Source organism: Cupressus sempervirens, chromosome 8 (assembly GCF_028749045.1).
Source record: "Cupressus sempervirens isolate cs-2001-9-10 chromosome 8, ASM2874904v1, whole genome shotgun sequence".
NCBI classification, from domain to species: domain Eukaryota; kingdom Viridiplantae; phylum Streptophyta; class Pinopsida; order Cupressales; family Cupressaceae; genus Cupressus; species Cupressus sempervirens.
In genome coordinates this window covers 406916234-406941205 of record NC_143125.1, presented here as the reverse complement: position 1 = coordinate 406941205, position 24972 = coordinate 406916234, and positions in this window count along the sequence as shown.

The following is a 24972-nucleotide window of genomic DNA, read 5'->3' as shown; positions in this document are numbered from 1 at the left end:
TTTTAGTAGAAAATTATTTACATAATAATTCTCTTCCTCCAAATATGATATCATCAACAACTATCTCAGATAACAATACTTCATTTTTCTTTCCATTCTTCAAGTATAGATTGTTGTTATCATTTGATCTCTCAAAACCAATTATCACTAAATAGTTATGTAATCTCTCATACCATGCTCTTGCTTCAATCCATAAAGAGCTTTGTTCAATTTACATACCATGTTCCTCTTGTCTGGATCTACAAATCTTTTACGCTATTCAATGTATACTTCTTCTTGTAGTAACCATTTAAAAATATAGATTTGACATCCATTTGATATGCCTTGAAATTCTTGTAGTTTGAGTATGCAAGCAAAGTTATAACTCCTTCAAGTTTGGCCATAGGAGAAAAATTTTCTCGATAGTTAGCTCCTTCTTCTTGTGCATAACCCTTGCATACTAGTCTTGCTTTGTTTCTTGTTACTTCACCATTTTCATTGAGCTTGTTCCTGAAAACACACTTTGTCCCAATTACATTTTTTTCTTTAGGTCTTGTCACCAAGGTCCAATTATTGTTCTTCTTAATCTAGTCAAATTTTTTTTTTCATAGGTTGTATCCAATCTTCATTATCTAAATTATCTTTATTTGATTTAGGCTCAAACTCACATAATAAGCATGTATCACCTTTGGGTTTTCTCCTTTTCATAACACTTGATTCAACTTCTCCAATTATTTGATCTAGTTTATGATGTCTTCTCACATATTTTTCTAATATAGGTAGCTTTCTTTGTGGCTCTTCTTCGGGTTCATTTGGAAAAAAATTGAAGTTTCATTTCCTCTTCTTTGTTGTAATTTTGGTTTAGGTTCTGAATGCTCAAAATTCACTATCTGATGGTTGGCATTCTCAGTCTCTGACTCAATATCTACAATCTATTGCTTGATACCCACTCTCTGCTACTCGACAATTTGCATTTCCACTCCATCATTTCCTATCTAATGAGAACTTACAGCTTGATTTTTCTATTCATTTTGGGTGCTAGGAGAATCATCATCCAAATAGATGAATGTACTATAGTCTTCAAGTTCTTGATTACATGAAGCATCACCTTTTTATGCAAATTCATCAATTCTCACATTTTCACTTTGCACAACTTTGTTAGTGCTAGAAGTTAAACACTTATAAGCTTTTCTTTTTGTGGAATAACCTAAGAATATGCCTTCATCACTTTTTGCATCAAGTTTTCCATCCCTATTATCTTTCAGTATATAACATCTACTTCCTAGAGTTCTTAATATTTAACTTTGGGAGCATAACCATACCATAGTTCATAAGGTGTAGCATTTGTACTTTTCTTGACTTGAACTCTATTTAGGGTATAGAAAAATAACACTACTGCTTCTCTCAAATATTTCTATGATATGCCTTTCTCCATCATTGATGTTCTTGCACAGATCATAATCGATCTATTTCTTCTTTTAGCTATCCCATTCTGAGAAGGGTGTTGAAAATAGATTGATACAAGTATGAAAATGTGTTTCAATTATTATTTTTTCACTGATGTCAAATCTGCTACTTGCTGGTAAGATAACTTCTTAGATGAATTGTGTACTATCATTTTTTTGATTGAAGAGGAGGTTTTGGTCAAATTAGATAACAATAGCACCTAGAGGAAAGGTTGAATTATGGTATGAAAAAGGAGTACAAAGATCGGTTAAGATAGTGATGTTATAATGCATTGATTATCTACTTAAGGTTGTAAAGGATGGATACACTAATTAAGTTCAGAAGAACAAGTAAAATAAATTGAGTTTGCCAAGCTTGACCGAGTGGATAGTAGGTGTCGAGAAAAATTAGTGCAAGAAGCAAAAAATTAGTTGGTGTTGAGAAAAGTCAAATTTTGGTATATGTTGAGGGATACAATGTAAACTGAGTAAAGTTTAGTTGATATCAAACACCAGTAAATTTTAGTGTTTATCGAGTGATCTAGTTAATACTAAGTGGAAGAATAGTATGGAAGTCGAGTGATAGCATATTGATTGCAAGTGCTAGTATTCATGTTAAATTGTGGATTTGACGAATCTGAGCCAACTATTTTATTTTCTTGAATTTTATGAAGTGTGTGGAAGATTACTATGATGAGTTGGTGGCACAGTATTCATGGTAAACCATTTTGAGGAAAATTTGAATAGGATTGAAGGAGAAGTTTCTAGAAGGGAATAAAATAAAAAGATAGGGTAGATTCATTAAATCCCACCTAATCCTACCTAACCCTAAAATGGATGATAGAGTTTGAACGAAAAAAGATCTTAAATTTCTATTTATAGAGATGTTTGGTTTGAAGCAAAGGTTGTCATGTGCAAAAACCTAAGGAATACAAGGAGTCTAAGGTATTGCTTCATTAGTGACCAAACAAAACATACTACTATTGGAAAGAAAATAAATAAGGCTTAAGGGTATGGATAATTCTTGAAGGGTGGACATGCTATCAGAGCTGTAGTGTGTGAAAGCCAAGTAGAATGGGGACTGAAACAAAGATCTATAATCTATAAAGTGAGTTGAAAGTTGTTATAGATCAAACGTTACTGTTACTTTCTAATCATTGTATCAATCTAGGGTAAATCCTTTGGATTAAGGTTGACCTAACTATTATTTGTAAATCCTTTATCCAGGTGACATTCCAAGCGAATGATCTAAAGTCCTCTAACAAGGCTCACTCCTAATAGGGTGATTGAAATCCTCTAACCAGGTCACATTTAATAGTGTGTAGCGTAACCTTTAATAGGGTTGGCCTTTCATAGGGTATCACTTCAAAAGACTAAGAGTGAGTAGCATGTTACTGACGATTTTTCCCAAATTGGGTTTCCACATAAAATCATTGTGGTAAATATGTTATTGAATTTGTTACGTTTCATGCTTACATTTCTACAAAGTTGATTTGATAGTAACCTACAAGTTTAAGTGATTATATCATTTAATGGATGCATGCATGATGGATATGGGTCTACTAAGATGTGAAAAGTTTTACTTGTACATCTAGACCTTGGATAACTAATTCATCCCCTCTCTTAGTTCTTCTAAATAATTCTAGCAATCAGTATCAAAGACATTTGCTTAAGAGGACTAGTTTGAAGGTACTAGAAGAAAATAGATCAAGATGTCAAAAAGAGAGGTACACAAGCTTAATAGAGATAAGTTTCCTACATGGAAAAGTCTAATGAAGCTACACCTAGGAGGTCTTGGAGATCATGCACAATCTACCATTGCTACTAAGCATGTTAATCCCACTGGAGTCCTAACTGCTGAAGATGTGAAAAAAAAGAAAGAACACAACTAGGAAATGTTGGAGATTTCCTTTTCCCTACGTTATACTGAGTTCAATGACATAAAGGATTTTGATAGTGCAAAGAAAATGTGAGATGCTCTTGACACCATTTATGGAGGAGACACAAATGATCTAAGAGCCAAATCTGAAAGTCTTGGAGGTAAGTTTGATGATATGAGAATGTAAGAAGGCGAGAATGTTTCTCAATATTGCTCTAGGATAAAAGATGTTGTTAATGCAATAAGAGGATCTACTAATAAGATAGATGATGATATTGTACTAAGAAAAGTTTTGAGAATAATGCTACCCATCTATGCTATTAGAGTTTTTGCAATACAAGAACTGAGATGTATACCAGTTTCTAATCCGTCTCTTGAAAGTCTGGTAGGTAGGCTCACTACTTTTGAGCTATCTAATTTTGATAACTTTAAATTTGACAATGTTAAATCTTCTTTCAAAGCTAAGCTGTCATTAAAGAAACCTAATGAGAAGAAGAAGAAGGTAAAATATGTTTCTAGTGACAATGATACAGATGAAGAGGATGTAGAACAACTTGAAGCACTACTAGAAAGGAGATCATAGAGGTAAAGAAAATTCAAAGGTAAGCTACCTATCAGGTGTTTTAATTGCAATGAGGTTGGTCATATTGCTGCTAGATGTCTAGAGAAGAAGAACTACAGAGGTGGAAACAAGTACAAAAGTAGAAGAGATGAAGACAAAAAAGATTACAAAGACAAAGGTAAGAAGTCTTGCTATATTGTAGAAGAGGAAACTAAAGATAGATCTGATGATCATGATGATGAAGTGGTGTATGTTGCAATAAATAATGATTCTGATGAAGATGAGGCAACTGCACTAGTGTCTTGTGTGAACAAGAATGACATATGGATCATTAATAGTAGGTGTTCACATCACATGACTAAAGATAAATGTAAGTTCATTACTTTGAATTATTATGATGGAAATAGTGTAAGGTTTGGTAAAGATGCACCTTGTTTGATAAAAGAAAAAGGTTTTATCAAACTCATAGAAAATATTTTATGTGACAATACTTATTATGTTGAAGGACTTAACTATAATTTGTTAAGTATGTCACAACTAAATAGTTTTGGTTGTAATTGTTGGAAATTTGATTGAAAAGATCATTATTGAAGATCAAAGAATTGAAAAGATCATTGTTGAAGATCAAAGAGGGAGATTGTTGTAAACAAGGAAGTTGGTTGATAAAGAATGTTTTCAATCATTGTTTTGTCATTAATGTCAAACTTTTTATTTGTAGGAATGAAAATTTCTTATAAGATTCAAGTACTATCACTTAGTTGATTGATGAAGAGAATTTGATCAACAAGATGTAACAAGAGCACCTAAGGGAAAGGTTGAGTTATGGTTTTGAAATGAAGTGCAAGGATCAATTAAGACATTGATAAAATGATGTGTTGATAATATACTTGAAGATATAAAGGTTGGCCACACTTAGAAATTTTAGAAGTATAAGTTGTAATAAGGTTGAATGCAAAGCTTAACTAAGTTCATTAGTGAGTGCCAAGCAAGCTAGTTAGAGCCCAACAAATTTTTAGTTGGAGTTGAGCAAAAACAAAATTTAGTGTGTGTTGAGTGATATAGAAGGAGCCAAAAAAAAATTAGGTGCCGAGTAAATGAAAAACTTAGTGGATGTTGAGTGAATTCATAGTAGGTGTCGAGCATCAGAAAAATGTAGTTGATGTTGAGTAATATAGTATGTGCTAAGCACCAGAATTTCAATAGTGTCGAGCTACTGCATTATTAGAAAAGTCAAAGATTCACCAAATATGAGCCAACAAAGTTGTTATCTTGAATTTTGTGATCCAAATGGAGGATAAGGATGATGAGCTGGAGACCCAGAATTTTATGTAAACTATTTTTGAAGTGAATTCAAGAGGATTCTTCAAGATGTTTCTAGAAGGAACAAAATATGGGTTAGATTCAATGAATCCTACCTAATCCATTCAAATTAAAGGATGGAAGAATCGAGTAGGAAAAGAGGATTCCAAACTTCTATTTAAGGAGTCACAGGCCAAGAAGCAAGAACTGCTGGTGTGCCAAATTATAAATTAGTTGAAGGGTGTCAAGGAGAAGACATCAAGGAGAAGGAAGAATAGAGCACAAAGACTCTACTTTGATAAGTGGTTAGAGAGAGATGATTGCACTGGTACATTGAGGATGAAGACTCAAGGAGACAAATCTTGAGAGGAGGACAAGTTGTCAGAGCTACAGAGACTAAAAACTAGGCAAATTGTGAATAGTTGAAAAGTGATATGAAATCTACAAGATAAGTTGTGAATTGTAATCAGGTCAAAACCCCTTATTGTTACTCTCTAGAAATTGTATCAGTTAGGGTTAAATCCTATGGACTTAGGTTGGTTTAACAACCATTTGTAAATCCTTTAACAAAATTCCAAGTGAATGTTCTAAAGTCCTCTAACCAAGCCTACTTTTAACAGGGTGGTTAAATCCTTTAACTAGGTCACATTTAACAATGCATTGTAGCCTTTAACAAGGCAAGCCTTTCATAGGGCATCACTTCAGAAGAGTGAGAATTGAGTAGCATGTTACTAGTGGTTTTTTCCAAATTGGGTTTCCATGTAAATCACTGTGTTATGTGTTAATTCTTTATGTGTTATGATTGCATGTTTATTTACAATAACTTGTTAAGTAGGAAATTTTAAAGCTTGGATGAATGAATAGTTTAATGGGAACACTTTACTTGATGAAATTTTTTTATTAGGACATTTGGACCTTGAATAACTAATTCACCCCCCCGCTCAGTTATTCTAAAGCATTTCTAATAGTAATGTTGAGTTTGAGAACAAGATTGCTAAGATATATGATACTGATAGAAAACTAATGGGTAAAGGTGATCAAACTAGAGGTAATCTATTCTATCGTGATATGGATGATGCTACCTATCTAATTGTAGAATTTGATGATGTGTGGTTATGGCACAAAAGGTTATGTCATGTTAATTTTGATAACTTGGTTAGTATCAATAACATGAGAAGAGTAAGAGGTTTTCCTAAGTTGAAGAAACCTGACAATATAATTTGCAAATAATGTTAGTTAGGCAAGAAGAAAAAGTCTAGTTTTAAGAGTAAGACTCATACCTCTAAAGAAATTTTGGCAATTATTCATACTAACTTGTGTGGACCAATTTATGTGCAAAGCTACAAAGGTGATAAGTACATTATGCTATTTTTTGATGATTATTCTAGGATGATGACAAATATGTTTCTGGAAAAAAAATTTGATGCTTTCCAAATGTTTAAGTGGTACTCAGAAAGAGTTGAGAAGGAAATAGGTAAAAGTCTAAAATATTTGAGATCTGACAGAAGAGGAGAATTTACATCAAATGAGTTTGAGATATTTTGTAATGACAGAGGAATCAAAAGATAGACATCTGCCCCCAGAACCCCTCCACAAAATGGAATTGCTGAAAGGAGGAACATATCTATAGTAGACTGTGCTAGGACACTTATGATGGAGGAAAATGTCGCATTGAAATACTGAAGAGAGGCTATAAGTACATCTATCTATACTTTGAACTGTGTACAAGTAACGAAAGGTACACATTTAACACCTTTTGAACTATGGTATGGATACTCACCTAATGTAAAATATTTTAAGATATTTGGAAGTAAGTCTTATATTCTCAAAGATTTTAGGAATGGTAAACTAGATGAAAAAAGTAAAGAAGGTATATTCCTTGGCTATTCCACAAGAAGTGAAGCTTATAAGTGTTTAAATACTAACACTAACAAAGTTGTGGAAAGTGCAAATGTGAAATTTGATGAATATATATAAGTACATGAGGCTAAACCTATGAAGGAACTACAGGAATACAAATCATTTCTACATTTTATGAAGATATGCCTATTGATGGAGATGTTCTAAATCTAGTTACAAATCAATAGCAAATTTTAGTGACTACCGAGTCACATACTATGAATGCTGAGTTGCATTCAGGAACTAAGCTACAATCAGGTGTTGTGTTACAGAATGAAGTTGAGGCACATTTTAATTCTAAGATTAGTATACATGAAAGAGATGTTGAACTACTTGATAGAGAAGTACATAGTGATTTAGAAGTTGAGAGACCAAATGAGGGAAGTAGAGTATAACTAAGATTGTCAAAGTATGTCAAGAGACATCACCCTATTGCGCAAATCATTGGAGATAAATATGGTAGACCAATGACAACGAAAAAGTTGAGAAATGATAGATGTTTTCTTAGCATGCATGAACCTAAAAAAATGAAAGATGACTTAGAAGATGTGAACTGAAGTAAAGCCATAAAAGAAGAGATTGAATAGATTGAGAAAAATAAGAAATGGACTCTAGTTCCTTGACCTAAAGATAAAAATGTGATTGACGTCAAGTGGGTGTACAAAAATAAGCTAGATGAAAATGGTGAAGTCATAAGGAATAAGGAAAGATTAGTTTGCTAGGGCATGCACACGAAGAAGGGATAAACTATGGAGAATCATTTGCTCCTGTTGGAAGATTGGAAGGAGTAAGAACTCTTCTTGCTTACTTTGCATAGAAAGGTTTCAAAGTTTATCAAATGGATATTAAATCTACAAAACTAAAAGGATTTGTTGATGTCAACAACAAAAACATGGTATGTAGACTATATAAAGATTTATATGGTTTGAAGCAAGCACCAAGAGCATGGTATGAAAGGCTTCACAATTATCTTGTAAAAGATTGGATTTGAGAGGATTGATGATAACAATAATCTGTACTTGAAGACAGAGAAAGGAAAAGGTGTTTTACTATCTGAAATTTTTGTTGATGATATCATATTTGGAGGTCAAGATACTTTATGTAAGGATTTTGCAAATGAAATGAAGAAAGAATTTGAGATGTCTATGTTTGGAGAGATCAAGTTCTTTGTGGGTTTGCAAGTACATTAGATGAAATATGGTATATACATCTAGATTCCAAGCCAGTAATCACACCTATGGTGACATGACATAAATTGTCAAAGAATGATGATTCAATTGAGGTGAATCGAACATTTTATAGGTCTATGATTGGAAAATTACAATATGTAGTACATAGCAGACCTAATATTGCATTGTTTATTGGGATAGTTGCAAGATTCTTTGCTAATCCCAGGGAGAATTGTTTGATGGTTGTTAAGAGAATAATGAGATATCTGAAAGGAAAAAAAGACTATGGTCTATACTACAAGAAAAATGAAAAATTTGAGTTGAGAGCCTACACTGATGCTGATTGGGTTAAAAATATTAATGACAGAAAGAGCACAAGTAGAGGAGAACTTTTCTAAGGAAAAAGCTGGTTACATGGACTAGCAAGAAGCAAAATTGCATATCTCAATCTACTACTAAAGCTGAATATGTTGCTGCTACAATAAATTGTACAAACATCATATGGATCAAACAACTACTCAAAGGTATGAAGGAGGAAATCACTAAACCTATGATACTTTATTGTGATAACACAAGTGCTATAAATATATCAAATAATCTTGTGATGCATACAGAGACTAAGAACATTAAAATCAAGTATCATTATTTGAGTAAGAGGTAAACTAGGGGTGATACCCCTATTTAAGAAGTATAAGAAATTCCCTGCATCAAATGAGATGATTGACATATGTTACACATTGATGTAGTGGATCTTACTTAGGAACTGCCTAAAGTACTCAAAGAGCTGGGGCTACAAATCAATCACAAGCTAGGTGACAAAGGGAGAAACTGAAAATGTTCATATCTACATATTAAGATGATAAATATTTGGCATTTTTGTCAAAGAGGGAGCTATTGGTGGAGATATTTGTAAACATATTATATAGATAGAAGGAACATATAATATCTACTCAGAGGGAGATAGTGTACCTATTGATTACTACATAGTAAGAAATGATTACATCTACCTAGTAAGAGGGAGATATAAGAAGTGATCAAGATGGAGTCATAAGGATCAATTGATTATCTATTGTTGAGAACATAATTTTGTAACCTATACAAAAGATAAAAGCTGCTAATAGAGGGAGAGATTTCAATACAAGGAATTTTTTTTTTTTTTTGGTATTGTTGTTGGTTGTACTAGTTTTCCATCAATGCCAAAGAGGATGATTGTTGAAAATAGATTGATACAAGTACGAGAATGTATTTCAATCATTATTTTGTCATTGATGTTAAACCTGCTACTTGCTGGTAGGATAACTTCTTAGATGATTTGTGTACTATCATTTGTTTGATTGATGAGGAGGTTTTGATCAAATCAGATAACAATAACAGTAGAGGAAAGGTTGAGTTATGGTATAAAAATGGAGTACAAAGATTAGTTAAGACACTAATGTTATAGTGAATTGATTATCTACTTAAGGTTGCAAAGGATGGATACACTAATTAAGATTAGAAGAACAAGTAATATGAATTGAGTTTGCCAAGCTTGACTGAGTAGATAGTAGGTACCAAAATTTTTTAGTGCAAGTCGAGCATAAAATTAGTTGGTGTAGAGCAAAGTCAAATTTTAGTGTATGCCGAGTGATACAATGTAAGTCGAGTATAGTTTAGTTAATGCTGAGCACTAGTAAACTTTAGTGTTTGCCGAGTGATCTAGTTGATGCCGAGTGGAAGAACAATATGGAAGTCGAGTAACAACATATTGATGTTGAGTGCAAGTATTCATGTTAAATCATGGATTTGACAAATCTGAGCTGACTATTTTGTTTTCTTGAATTTTGTGAAGCATGTGGAAGATAACTATTAGAGTTGGTGGCACAAAATTTATGGTAAACCAATTTGAGGTGAATTCAAAGAGGACCGAAGGAGAAGTTTCTAGATAGGAACAAAATGAAAATATGGGTAGATTCATTAAATCCTACCTAATCCTACCTAACCCAAAAATGGACAATAGAGGTTGAACAACAAAAAAATCTCAATTTTCTATTTATAGAGATGGCTGGTTAGAAGCAAAGGTTGTCATGTGCAAGAACCTAAGGAAGACAATGAGTCTAAGGTATTGTTTCATTATGACCAAAAATAAGAGACTGTTATTAGAGATAAAAGCAAGAAGGCTGAAGGGTATGGATGCTTGAAAGGTGAACAAGCTATTAGAGCTGAAGTGTGTGAAAGCCAAGCAGAATGGAGGACTAAAAAAAAATCTATAATTTGCAAAGTGAGTTGTAAGTTGTTATCAGATCAAGCCTTATTGTTACTTTCTAATCATTGTATCAATCTAGGGTAAATTCTTTGGATTAAGGTTAACCTAACAATCATTTGTAAATCCTTTAACTAGGTGACATTCCAAGTTAATGATCTAAAGTCCTGTAATAAGGCTCACTCCTAATAGGGTGATTGAAATCCTCTAACCAAGTCACATTTAATAGTGTGTATTGTAACCTTTAACAAGGTTGGCCTTTCATAGGGAATCACTTCAGAAGAGTGAGAATGAGTAGCATGTTATTGGCAATTTTTTTCAAATTGGGTTTTTACATAAAATCATTGTGTTAGATGTGTTATTGAATTTGTTACATTTCATGCTTACATTTCTACAAAGTTGATTTGATAGTAACCTACAAGTTTAAGTGATTGTATGATTTAATGGATGCATGCATGATGAATATGTTTTATGGATATGGGTTCACTAAGCTGTGAAAAGTTTTAGTTGTACATCTAGACCTTGGATAGCTAATTCATCCCCCTCTCAGTTATTCTAGAGAATTCCAACAGAGGGGTCCTTGGTGCTGATATCTAGCTTTTGATTCCTCTATCATTGAAGAATGTATTGAACTCATGTGAAATGAATTCACCACCTTTGTCATATCTCAAACACTTCAAACTCTTCCCTATTTCTTTTTCTACTCTGGCTAAATACCACTTAGATAAATAAAAAAATCATATTTACCTTTAAGAAACATCACAGTCATCATTCTAGAGTAATAATCCACAAATAGAATGAAATATTGATCTCCATAGGAACATTTAACACCAATGGGTCCACATAGGTCAGTATGAACCAATTCTAAAATATTACTGGCAATATATGCTTTACTCTTAAAACTAGACTTGGTCATCTTTCCTAATTGACACTATTTATGCATAGCATTATCAGGCTTCTTTAGTTTAGGAAATCCTCTTACTTTATTCATCTTGTAGATATTAGTTTTCCACAATCCATAAGAAATCTTTGCTGTATTACTTTTGGGCAGATTGTGTGATATTTTTTGCATTAGCATTTCAGTTCACACTCTGTGATCCATCACCAGGATGAAAGAGCTAAAGGAGAAAATGATGATGGATCACAGAGTGTGATTTGAAATGTTGATGCAAAAATTATCACACAATCTAGCCAGAAGTAATACAACAAAGATTTATTCATCTTACTAATATTCACCAAATTGTCAAAATTCACATGACACAATCTTTTGTTCCATAACCAAACATCTTGTTGTGCAAACATACATGTCTCTTTTGATAGGTCTAGATAGAATAAGTTACCTCTTGCCTGCTTACTAGTTCCAATTAGCTTACCATCACCATCATGTATCTTGGCCTTCCTATTGTGAAATTCAACTCTGTAACCTAATTTTTTCAATCATGACACACTAGTAAACATTTTCACATGTTATCTTGTCAGTCAGTTGAATAGTGCCTTTACCTTTTATAACACATGACATCATTACCAAATTTAACACATAGACCATTTTATGGACCAATATCTTCAAATTTGTCTTTATCACCAATCATATGATTGGAACATCCACTCTCAATTATCCATCTATCACTTTTGTTCACATAAGAAATTAATGTTTTTTCTCATCTTCATCAAACTCTTCTTTCATAGCAACATATACAACTTCATCATCATTACTCTCATATTCTTTATTAATCTTTTCTTGAGCAATATAACAATATTTCTTACCTTTGTCATCCTTGCTTCTTGTGTAGTCTTTGTCACATCTTCTTCCTTTGTACCTTCTTTCCTTCTTTTCATCCTTATCTTCTCTATTAGGACATCAAGCAACAAAATAACCAAATTTGTTGCATGAAAAAAATGATAGGTAATTTACCTTTATATTTACCTCTTCCTCTTCTATACCTTTTTGCAACAAGGGCTTCAATTTCTTAAATGTCATTAGCGGAACTATGACTTTTACTTTTCACATGTTTTCCTTTCTTCTTACTAAGATCTAGTTGTGACTTGAAATAAGATTCACTGGTAACAAGTGTGTAGTTATCAAAATTAGACATCTCAAAAGTAGTAAGTCTACTAACTACACCTTCTAAGTTAAATTGTTACCCAGGGTGCATCTTAGTTCTTGAATTGTAGAGACTTGATTGGCATAGATAGGGAGTAGAGTCCTCAATGCTTTTCTTATCACTATCTCATCTTCAATTGTTCCATTTTTTCCTCGAATAGCATTCACAAACTCTTTAACTCTTGTGCAGTATTGTACTATGTTCTCACCTTCCATAATCCTCATATCATCAAATTTACCTCTTAGGCTTTCTTCTTTGGCTCTTAGTACATTGTCATTGCCTCCATTTATGGTCTTCAATCTATCCCACATCTTCTTTAAAATATTGCAATATTTTAGGTCATCAAACTCAACATAGCTTAGGGATGAGGCAATCTCCAACATTGCTTGGTTGAGATCTAACTTATGTCTCAATTCTTCAATAGTTAGAGGAGTAGTTGTTACCTCTACATATTCATTGCTTAGAAAATTGATAGCAACATCACTAATATTGGATATGTGTAGCTTCATCAAGGTCCGCCATGTAGGAAAGTCCTCCTTGTTCAACTTGGGTACATCTCTCTTGTTTGTCATGATCTTTGGCTTTAAGTACCTTCAAACTTTTCTCTGTAAGCACTTATTTCTGATACCAATTTCTAGAAATGTTTAGAATAGCTAAGAAATGGGGGGGGGGAGTGTGAAAATTACTCAAGGTCTATATGTACCACTTGAAAAATTAAACATTACACACATCAATGTTCTATTGATATTGTTGTTGCCCAATCACTACTATAAAACTATCATAAAATTAACTTGCATTGAATAATGAAAACATCATCACATGTAAAACATTCATAAGATATTCATCCTAGTTTGACACTACAATTTTACATTGAAAAATAGTTTGGGAAAATCCTCTAGCAACATGTCACTCTTTTTCACTCTTTGAAGTGAGCTTTGTTAGAAGCGAACCCTATGAAAGGTTACAATACACATTGTTAAATTTGACCTAATTAGAGGATTTAATCACCCTGTTAGGAGTGGCCTTGTAAGAGGACTTTGATCATTCTATTTAGAATGTCACGTAGTTAAAGGATTTATGTAGACTGTTAAGTCTTCCAATGACTATTAGGTCAACCTCTCTTAAAATGATTTCAATACAATCTATTTACAATGATAAGAAAGAAAACAATAGGTTTTGATCTATGTGATTACAACTCTTTTTTGATGGTTCATATATTTGTTTAGTCCTTATGCTAGTTCACTAATAGACATTTCATTGTCATCTCTGATCTTGATCTACTTGGATATAGTTAAAGCCATCAGTCTACTCTTCTCATCAACACTTAAGCCTTATGCTGAAATTCACTTGTCAATAATAAAATCTACAAGCTTTCTCTTTAGCTTCACATCCACTCACTTGTGTGTTTTTGATCAACCTTTCTCTATATGACTTCCTTCACATAAAAACTTGCGCACACACTAGATAGGGCTGGAATCATCATGAAATGTTTAGTTCTATATCACCTTAAATTGGTAAACTGTGCTTTACCATTTTCTACATCCATCATAGATCTTAGGGGTTATGATCAGATTGAACTTGATTTAATGTATCTATACAACTTCTTGATCATCCTCTAGAAACTTCTCTTGAATCCTTCTGTTAGGTATTTACCTAGTCACCACCTTGAATTTAATGATCCAACTCATCAATCTAATCTTCAACACATTTTACATCTCCTAAGAAATTAATAGAGTCAACTTGATCTTACAATTCCTTTGAATTTGATCTTTTACTATCACTCAACAATCACTAGATTTTGACACTCGGTCAACACTAAAATACTTGGTCACTGTTTAAGCTTTCTACTTGCCATCAACTAAATTTCTTGATTGATGCTAATGTTCAGTCAACAGTAGATTTTTTCAACACTAACTATGGCTTAGTTGACACTAGCATTGCTCAACACTCCTTAGTATTTAGTCTTTTGCTCAGCTTGGCTTATCTTTCTTGACATAAATAATTACTTTGCTTTATCAAAGTCTATCTAATCAAATATCCATTGTAACTTCCTTTTCATAACTTCAAACTTTCCTCTAGGTACTATAGTTATGAGTAACTCTCAGATCCTCTTCATCAATCAAATAAATATGATAATTAGATTAGGTAAAAATATGTCTCATCCATAGATTTGACGTCAATGAAAAAAAACAATTTTTCTAATTGTAAGTTTCCAATAGTTTATTTTTCCTAGTTGAAGAGAAGAATATCCTTTCAAGATATGACTATGGTACAATTAGTGGGTCAACTAAATGAAATTTATTTAGGAGTCTAGATTCTAACACTTAGACTATATGGACTAGGGAGTTTGTTTTTTTTTGTTAGTTTTGTCTTGTAGGTGAATGGGAAGAATGTGAGAATACAAAATAGGTTGAAGATTGGAAACAAAAATTATTGACACACATTTTAAAGATGATATAGTAAATGAAGGCCCATATATTACATTTGTATCAGAAGACTATGGTCATATTTCAGACCTCATACAACTTGGTATGAAAAATTTAATTAAATTTTTGTGTGCTCGTGCTTCAATTTATATTATTTATTTATGTACATGTAATTAATATAATTCAAGTACATGTCATTAATATATTATTTATTTATGCACATGTCATTATGATTTATGTACTTTACCTTATCTTGTAAGACATGTTTATGTTTTTATTGCACTTGATGATAATGATGAATTGACTGAGTATTGGCTAGCTAGATTGGTGTAACCTAAGAAAAAAATGATATATCATCAAGTAGATGATGATGGTTTTGAATATCCAATTGGGTCTATTGTTATAGCTAGCACCTAGCTATGTACATACCTAATAAGAAGAAATGGTTTACCAACATTTGATGACTACCAATCAGAAAAGAAGTTTATACTATTCTCATTTGGTTATTGCAACAAATATCAAATTATAAAGATACAAAGGGAGACCCACTAATAAGCTATTATGGAAAATTTCAATGGAAGAGCATGAAGAAATCATAGATGCATTGCAAAAGAGAGAGGATGTAGATGGTACAGTAGGATGACTATACAATACACACATGTAAGTTTTTTCTATTGTTCTCTTTTTATATATGTACTTATATAATTTAAATGTATGTATGCATTGTCAATATCAAATTAGAGAACTTATATATGTCTTATTCAGGTTTGAAGTACAACTTATGTGAATTTAAATAATTTAGGTGGATCCACCACCATCTTAAACAATTACACATAGTAAGTGTACATTAAACATATTTACATAATATGGATAGGTCTTATAAATTAAAGCTTTTACTAACATTTCAATTTGTGTATTTATTTAATTTTGCAGAACCTCATTTGAAGAAATGTTTTCAACCAATTTTTTATTTCAATTGAAACATGTTGTAAATATTTAAAAACATGAGTTCACTTCTATTTATGTCCTTCATATTGTGCTACATATATATATATATCTTCACCTACTTCACTTTAAAAAAGAAGAAAAGAGTTCAGTTGTGTAAAATATAGGATTTTGCTTCTATTTATGTCCTTCATATGATTTAAGTACATATATATGACTTCGCTTGTGTTAAATATATGATTTCACTAGTTTTTAATAGATGACTTTAGTTGTGTAAAATATAGGAGTTCAGTTCTATTTGAAAGTTATTGGTGTGTACTTGATATTAAATTCTTTGTCAACTTGTAATGACCGCATATATTTTTCCATTAATTTAACATTCAAACATGTTTAAATTAATGTTCCTATGTTTAATTAAAATTATTTATTATTGTTTATAGTATATAATAAAAAATGTGTCATAACATGAATAAAACATGTCATACTTACAACATGATAGCATAAGAAGATACCATATACTAGCATGATAACAAGTCATAAAAATATATAACATGGTCTAATATGTGATAACCTGATCTATGAAGTCAAAAAAAAAAAAATACAGATAACTATCTTAATACAAAGTGTATCATAATAAACAAAATGTGTCATAAAAAAACAATGTAAAGGTTCCAAAAAAACTAATCTTTTTGATCTATAGTCCTCTTTACTCCACGTGAAGAGGACTCAGATGGATCATCGTATTTAACATGACATGTCTCATCATGTGGGGCATCATGTGTGACATCCTGTGTGACATCCTAAGAAGACAATATGTACATGCTTAAGTGAAATGAGTTTCAAAATCTAGTTTGCAAATAAAATTAAATATTTAGTACTTATTTAAAATTTTACCATGTGAGATAGGTGTCCCTTTGTAATAGGAGGAGGCACACTCCCATAGCTACCAAATGTGGTAGTAGTCAAGTCCGATAAGAGAATACATAAATTTTAAAATTTTGTTAAAGATCATAATGAACTATGTATAAATAACAATACTAAGCTCAAAGGATGATGTATGCACCTCCATCTGGCTTAGTCCTATACTCCCACCAACACTCATGGTGACATCCTCCTAAAATTATGGATACATAAACCTTGAGTCAAAATTATATGTACGTGAAATATAAAGTACATAAATTAAAAAGTACATAATTTACACTATAATTTCTTGAAATAAAAACATATATATCATACTTGAGTACTAGCTAGTGTCACAGATGAGTCTAGATATATGCTTCTATCATGATGATCATGTACTCCAAAGGCCTACAGTTAAAAAACACAATGGTGAATCAGAGTTGTAGATATAATTTAGCATACATATTCAACAAAAAAATCTTAAAAAGGTACATACAATACATATTTGAGGTTGATCCTCACTACTAGAAGTACTGACATGTCTAAAATGGCCAAAAGGTGAAGGACTCAAAAATAGACTATAGCAAGGCCTAGATGGAATAGTACGATCCATTCCCTATTCATAAAACTAACATACAATATTATACATGAATCAAAGCTGAAGATAAGTTAATAAAAATATGTACATAAAAATAGTAAAAAGTATTTTTCTTGAAAAGTTCACACTGTAGATATTTGAGGTTATGCCCCACTAGTGGATGGGTCAAGAACTGTAGAAGAATCTAACTATGTAATTGATGAAAATCCCTACAAAATTAAAAAATAATAATAAATGACCACATGTTATTAAATTTGAGTTTCAATGTACATTATTTTAAGTGTAATTCAAAGTGCATACCATATGAGGGATGCTGATGTCTAAAGGTCTCAAAAAAAGACTATACTTTCTCCTAGGAGGAATAGTACCATCCATCCTTTGTTAATTGAAAATGAACATACAATATGGTTGATACAATTATGAATATATAGAAATTAATAATGTAATTTATAAATTTTAATTAAGTGTTTACCTCTTGCTCCTAATTATCTCCCTCCCCACAAAGAAGGTCAAAAAATTACAACACATCAATATCATCACCACCACCACCTTGAGCAGCATACACCTCATCATCAAAATCACCACCCTCGGCATCATGGGAATCTTGTTCTATGTCTATATCACTCTGGGGGCCATTTCATATATCCCCACAACTAGTACAATGTATCCAAAGGGATATTCATCCCTTTCTTGCATCCACTTCTCTACTAAATTGCCCTAAAGGGCACTTAATAAACTAAGAATAGATGACACTGCTCAATGATGGAGAGGCACTATAACAATTAGTGTAGGAAGAGAAAAAAGATTTCGATGATTCCTCACATTTCCCCAAGCCTATCTTGAGGATTCCCTCCACCGACCCCCTGAAATGGTTTTATATCAAAATAATTGGGTTTTAAACCCAATTCAAACTTTTCCCATAATTTCTTAAGAAAGTACATGGGCACCTCATGATTAGCATGTGGTGGATGGTCAAATACCATCCACCACCTCTCCCAAAAATTCTTTGATATGCGAGGGTGTGTGCACCATCTAATAGAAATATGAGGCTTCTTGTCACTTATCTCTTCACCCATCTTTGGGTTCTTAAAATATCTTTTCAAATGATCTTTATTCATTTTCAGTTCATGGACCTATCTATAAGATAGATCCTCAGAATAGAAGGCACACATTTTTTTCCTCCATGCTCTAAATCTATCTATGTCATAGTCTAAGATCTCTATAGACTGTACAATGCCTTGCATGCTATTTGCAAGGCGAAGTAGCTAGGGGGTGCAGGATGGGTCTCGCACCTAAGAGTCTATATGTCTCACATGAGGTTGTGAAGGTTTCACCTCACTCTCTCTCACAACTCCTCTCAAGTAGGTGGTGGAGGAGAAATAGGTGGTCGTGGAGGTGGGGGTGGGGGTTGGTCCTCACCAATTATGTCATCCATGAAATATAATCTACATATTTATATACAACATAAAAATTCAAAAAATTACTATAAATTATCTAAAACATATAAATCTAATTACATGTCTTTAAAACTATTTAGACATCTTAAAATACATGTCATAGTTAGGGTAAGGCACTACTACATTTAGATCTGAATTGTGATGGCAGGCCATCATAATTGCAACATCTACCTGTTGCCCAAGCGACAAAACTTCTATTAATAATGTTATTTATCATTAAATTTTTTTTATTGATTTTCCTTTCCATTAACCAAATTTTTTTTTCTATTAAAATAAATACTAAAGTCAAAGTGACATATCTCAAAACAAACCCAAATGATCCAAATGATCATAAGCCATACACATTCTCTTCCCGTTTTACTTAAATTGTGAAAATAGCAATGAAAGCTATCATGGATGAAACATCTATGCCAGAGTTACAACACAATGTGAAGTTGATTTTAGATATGGTAGAGGCACATATTCAAAATTTTGGTCAAAATTTAAGGCATGAGAGAGAGTCTATGGCAATATACCAGAAGGAGAAGGAGTGACTTTGGAAAGAGACTGCACAATTGAAACAACAACTAGACAACATAGAGGATATTATGGGAGAATTGGATAGAATCTAGGAAATTTTTGTGGTAGGTACTATCACATTGGAATCACTTGCAAGCATCTTTGAGAATTTACAGTCCAAATATCAAGAGGACTACAAGTTGTGCAATTTGTCATGTATTGCATTTGCATTTTCTTTTCATTTTCTTATAAGAGTGTTTCAAGGTTTGAAACCACTTCATCCTTTGCATGGTTTAGAGGTAATTTAATTATGGCAAAGACTTTTGCAAGGGAATGAGCCTCGTGATTATGGTATTTATGCAGAAGCAAAACTTGCTTCTTCAACTCCTTACACTCAACTCTTCACTGAAGTTATTCTTCTAGTAGTGAGAGTAGCTGCTACAAATTCTTAGGAGCCAAGGGACCCTAAACCTATGCTATATTTTTTGAAAACATGGGATAAATTACTACCGGATTCAATGCTTCATCACATTCTAGATCATATAGTGATGCCCAAATTAACAACAACAATAGATACTTGGAATCCTTGTAGGGAGACTATACAAATAAATGCATGGTTACATCCTTGGCTTCTATTATTGGGCCAGTGTATGGAGACTTTATATCCAACCATTCATTATAAGTTGGGGAATGTAATTCATCCTTGACATGCAAGTGATGCATCTATATATGCAATTTTATCATCTTGGAAAACTGTATTTGATCCTACTAGCTAAGAATAGCTGATTGTTCATTTTATTGTACCTAATCTGATGATAGTTCTACTAGAATTTGTAATCAACCTAGCCAATAAAAAACTATTATGGCTTGTTTCTTACTAAAAATGTCTTCTATGATATGTTTTTGTAAAATTTCTTATGTATTATGCACATTTTTCCTAGTCTGCATTATTTTTGTGTAGGATCTTGAGGTAAGTCACTTAACATGGGTTGAGTGTGTTTTATTGTTTTATTATTTGGATTCTAGATATGAGATTGGTAATTCTTACATAGGTACCTCTTCTTCCCTTGAAGAAAATTGTAGAGCAAGGGTACATAGATCACAAGGGCACGACATGACAACAAAATCATGTAGCAAGGGCATGAAGATCACAAATGCACAACAACAAAATGTAGAGATCACAAGGGCATGACAACAAAATGTAGTGATCACAATGGCACAAAAATGAAATCCACCAATATTTAGAGCTCTCCACCCTCATTTGGAGCTGTCCACCCTCTTTCAAACACAACTCTCCACAATCCATCAAAACAAATGGAGAATGGTTAATGTCATGTTTTTTTTTCTTAAGTTTATAACTATGTCGACATCACAATTATGATGGCAATGTCAATATTGCGATGAAATTGAGGAAAATTGCAAAAAAAAAATGAAAGTCACCCATAAATTACACTACCATCACGAATTGCCCTCACAATTTGACCCTAGATGTTGTAGTGAGGGCATGCAATTATATAAAGGAAACCTATTTTGTTGTCTAGGTTGGTACTAATGCTTAGTGCTAGGGTTAGGGTTTAGGTTATGATTAGGGTTTACAGTTAAGTTTATGATTCAAGTTAGCAATATAGTCAGTGATATGATTATGCTTAGACTTTTGGTTCTAAAGTGTTAGGGTTTATATATTACATTTTAATGTTTATGTGTTTATATTAAGTTTTTACTTTATTTGCACAAATTTTTCTTTTCTTTATATAAATGTTTCATAAAGTATTAAATTTTGAAAAATATTGAGATGAATATTCGACAAGTGGTTTAGGAGATTACTAGATTAATAAAATGAATTAATTGATATTTAAATAAAAATTAATAATTAACATACCAAAATTACATTTAAACATTTCAAATTTCAATCAAGATTCTATCAACCTTGTAATTTTTATATATTTAGTTAAACCTAATATTGTGGGTATATCATCCATAATGGATGAGAGATTCACCATAAATAGTACATATTATGACTTTTGATAAACTCATGGGTGTGGTTTCGACCATTGAGGTTTTGGATAATGCATGCCAATGACTACAAAAAAAAACTCTGATATGATAGTTTGGTTAGTTTTGTGTTTCCATTGATGTCAACCTTAAAGCTTACAATATGTATTATAGCATTTGATGATGACAATGACTAGGAATAGTTAACAGTAGACATTATTTTTTGGATTAAGGTAAAAATAAGTTGTATAAGGAGATCCAAAACTCCAAATAAACTAAAAAATTTGAATGATAACTCTAAATTAACAAAGTGAACATAAAATTATCTAACCCTAGAAATATAAATAACTTGCACATAACTTAAAACCCCTTAATAATATTTTATTAAACCATTGCATCAAATTCAGTCTTAGTTTAGATAAATACTTATATTTAGTGCTAGGGTTAGGGTTTAGGTTATGATTGAGTTAGCAATATAGTTAGTGTTATGATTATGCTTAGACTTTTGGTTCTAAAGTGTTAGGGTTTATATTACATTTTGGGTTATGGTTACACTTGATAAATAGATTAGGTTTTCAGATAAGGTTTGAATGAAAAATATCAATCCTAAATGTTGAATCCCAATTCGATAACCTGTAGTTCTAAATACTAAATCTAAATCTAAAACATTAAACCCTAAATCCTATCCTAAAAATAATCCTAGATAATGAACCCTAATTATAAATTCTAAACATGAACCCTAATTGTAAATGATAAATCATAATTGTAACCTTAATCATAAATTTTAAACCCTTATAATCCTAAATGCTAAATCCTAACCCCTTAATACTAAATGTTAAACTCTAATCTCAATTTTTAAAAATCCTTATCCTAACTCTATCCCTAAATCCTAAGCCTAGGTAACTATAATCTAAAATTGAATACAATCAATGATACCAAATGTTAAACCCTAATCCTAAATTTTAAATGCTAAACCTTAATCCTAGATCATTAAATGATAATTAGGGTTAGTATTTAAGGTTACAATTAAGATTACAGATTAACATTTAAGAATATATTTTTAAAATTAGGATTATAATTAGGCCTTGACATTTACTTTTAGGGTTAGGATTTAAAATTATCAAACTTAACATTTAAAAAATTAGGTTTTAATAGATTGAGCATTAATATATGTTGGTTAAAATTTAGGACTTAATATTTTTTTATTAAGGTTTTTCCATGTAGAATTAAGGCTACAATTTACCATTTAGGATAAAGGTTAGACTTACATTTAATATTATGATCTAGCATTTAGTATTAGGGTTACGGTTTAAAATTTAAAATACAATTTCAGCATTTGTAACTAGGGATAGGATTATGGTTTGTTTTTGACAACTATGGTTTAGTATTTAGAGTAAGCACTTGTTTACATTTACAATCACTGTTTACTATTTCAGAATGCTATTTATTTTAGGTTGGGTTTAAATGGATTAGGGTTAAGTTTAGGGTATGGATTTACATCAACTTAAAGTCTTTAGTATTTAAACTAATACGAAGGAGCTCGAGGACAACATGATATGAACACATATTTTTACATTTTTTGGTTTTCTAAGTTTACAATTTTCAAATTTAGATTTGTTTTGTGCGATGAAGTTTTTTTTTGCCTAAATTATTAATTTGAGTTATATTTTTATTACAATTTACCTATCACTAATTTTTATGTTTTCTACTTAAATTTTATATTTTTAATTTAAAATTAAACCTATAGTTTATGTTTTCCATATCAATTGAAACTATGATTTATGTTTATGTTTATAGCTTACCTATTCTACATTTTATATACTAAATTTGTCAAAGAAAATATTGTTTAAATTAAATACAATACAAATCTAGAATTATAAATATAGAACTATTAACCATGAACAAAAAAACAATAAATTGATCAAATTTTAAAGCAAATAACTAAAAATAATAAAATAAAATAATATAAAACAAATTAAAATACCTGGAAGATTGAAAACTCAATTGTGGGGGGGTCAGTAGGATGTCCAAAATTTGGCCCCCATCTTCAAAAGTCGCTATCACCAACACAAATGATAAAAAATGCCCCAAAAAAGTATTTAAGTTTTTACAATTGGGCACCTGATTTGTTTGAAATTGGGCATCCAATTTTTAAAATCACGTGCCCATTTACATTTGGTAGTCTGATCTATAATCAAGAATTGAGCACCCAATTTTTGAAAATGGATTGGGCTCCTGAACCATAATGGGTACTCGATTCTTAAAAATTGGGTGCCAGATTGAAGAAGTCTCATTTTGTGAAAATGACTTCCATAGAATTGAGGCTCATCTTTATGTACTTACCCTACCATTTTGGCTAAAAGCGTTTCAGCCATAACCCTGACGGCCATGTCGACATTACCTAGTGCCATGCATGTATGACCATAAGTGTTACGACTGAAACCCTTTTAGCCATAACCCATTCATCCATAATCCCCTAGGATATCCTAAAGGGTGACATAGGTTTTTGCTTTTACCCATTAAGGAAGAAAAAACATGTAAATTAATCCTAAAAAAATAAAAATGGCCTCGAGGAAAGAGAATAACCTAGAGAATTCAAAGATCTTCTTTTCTAATACTCATTCAAATTTAGAGCGACAAATATGCCAAATTCACATTTTAACAAAGAGCCTTCCATGTAAATATTTTGGGACTACCTCTAGACAAGAAGACATTATCAAAAAAATTATGGGAGCATACTACTAAGAAGATAAGGAAGACAATGGAATCATGGAAAGGAAAATAGTTTTGGACTAGCATGATTCAAGCTATCCTCTCAGCACAACCCATATATCAATTATTGTGTATTGATCTCCCAAGAAACAAGAGGGAGCAACTCAATACTGTAATACCCCTCCTTTACTATCATTGTAAACTTCATTGTTAAAATTCTATCTGACTCCTCCATGGACATGTTAGCCCTTAACTGATATTTTAAATACGATACTTTGATGTATAGGGTAATTGATTATAACAGATAGTAATGGTTACTTGCAATGATGATACTTTAAATTGTTTATTTGATGATTATGATTACCTTTGTAATGATGATGTTTTAATTATTCTTAGTTTGTTAATGCAACTTCTTCCTTAATGATGTCATAGGATATGCCTTCAAATGATGATGATGAGTTGTTTATAGAATATAATGCTACTTATACTCATGATTTATTGATTATACTTAGCCCATACTTACATGTGTGTGGTGTGCATGCCTATTTTATATTTTTGTCTAATGCGCTTGATGTGGTCGAGGGAGAGTGTCGTAGGCACTTGCAAGTCAGGATCTACATGATGTACCACTCCCTATCATTGCATGTTTATCTTAGATATATATGTGCATGTAATTGTTCATCTTTTATGCAGGTTGCATATATTGGGTATCGACTTCCTTGAATTGCTAGGATGAATGTGCCTTATCACAACAACTCAATGGTAAGAATGAGGAGATAATGTTGAGGTCAATCCTAGCCATAGCCTAATTACTTGTCTTGAGAAGGAGGACATGTATTTGACTTGCTACCCTTTTGAAACCCATGAGTTT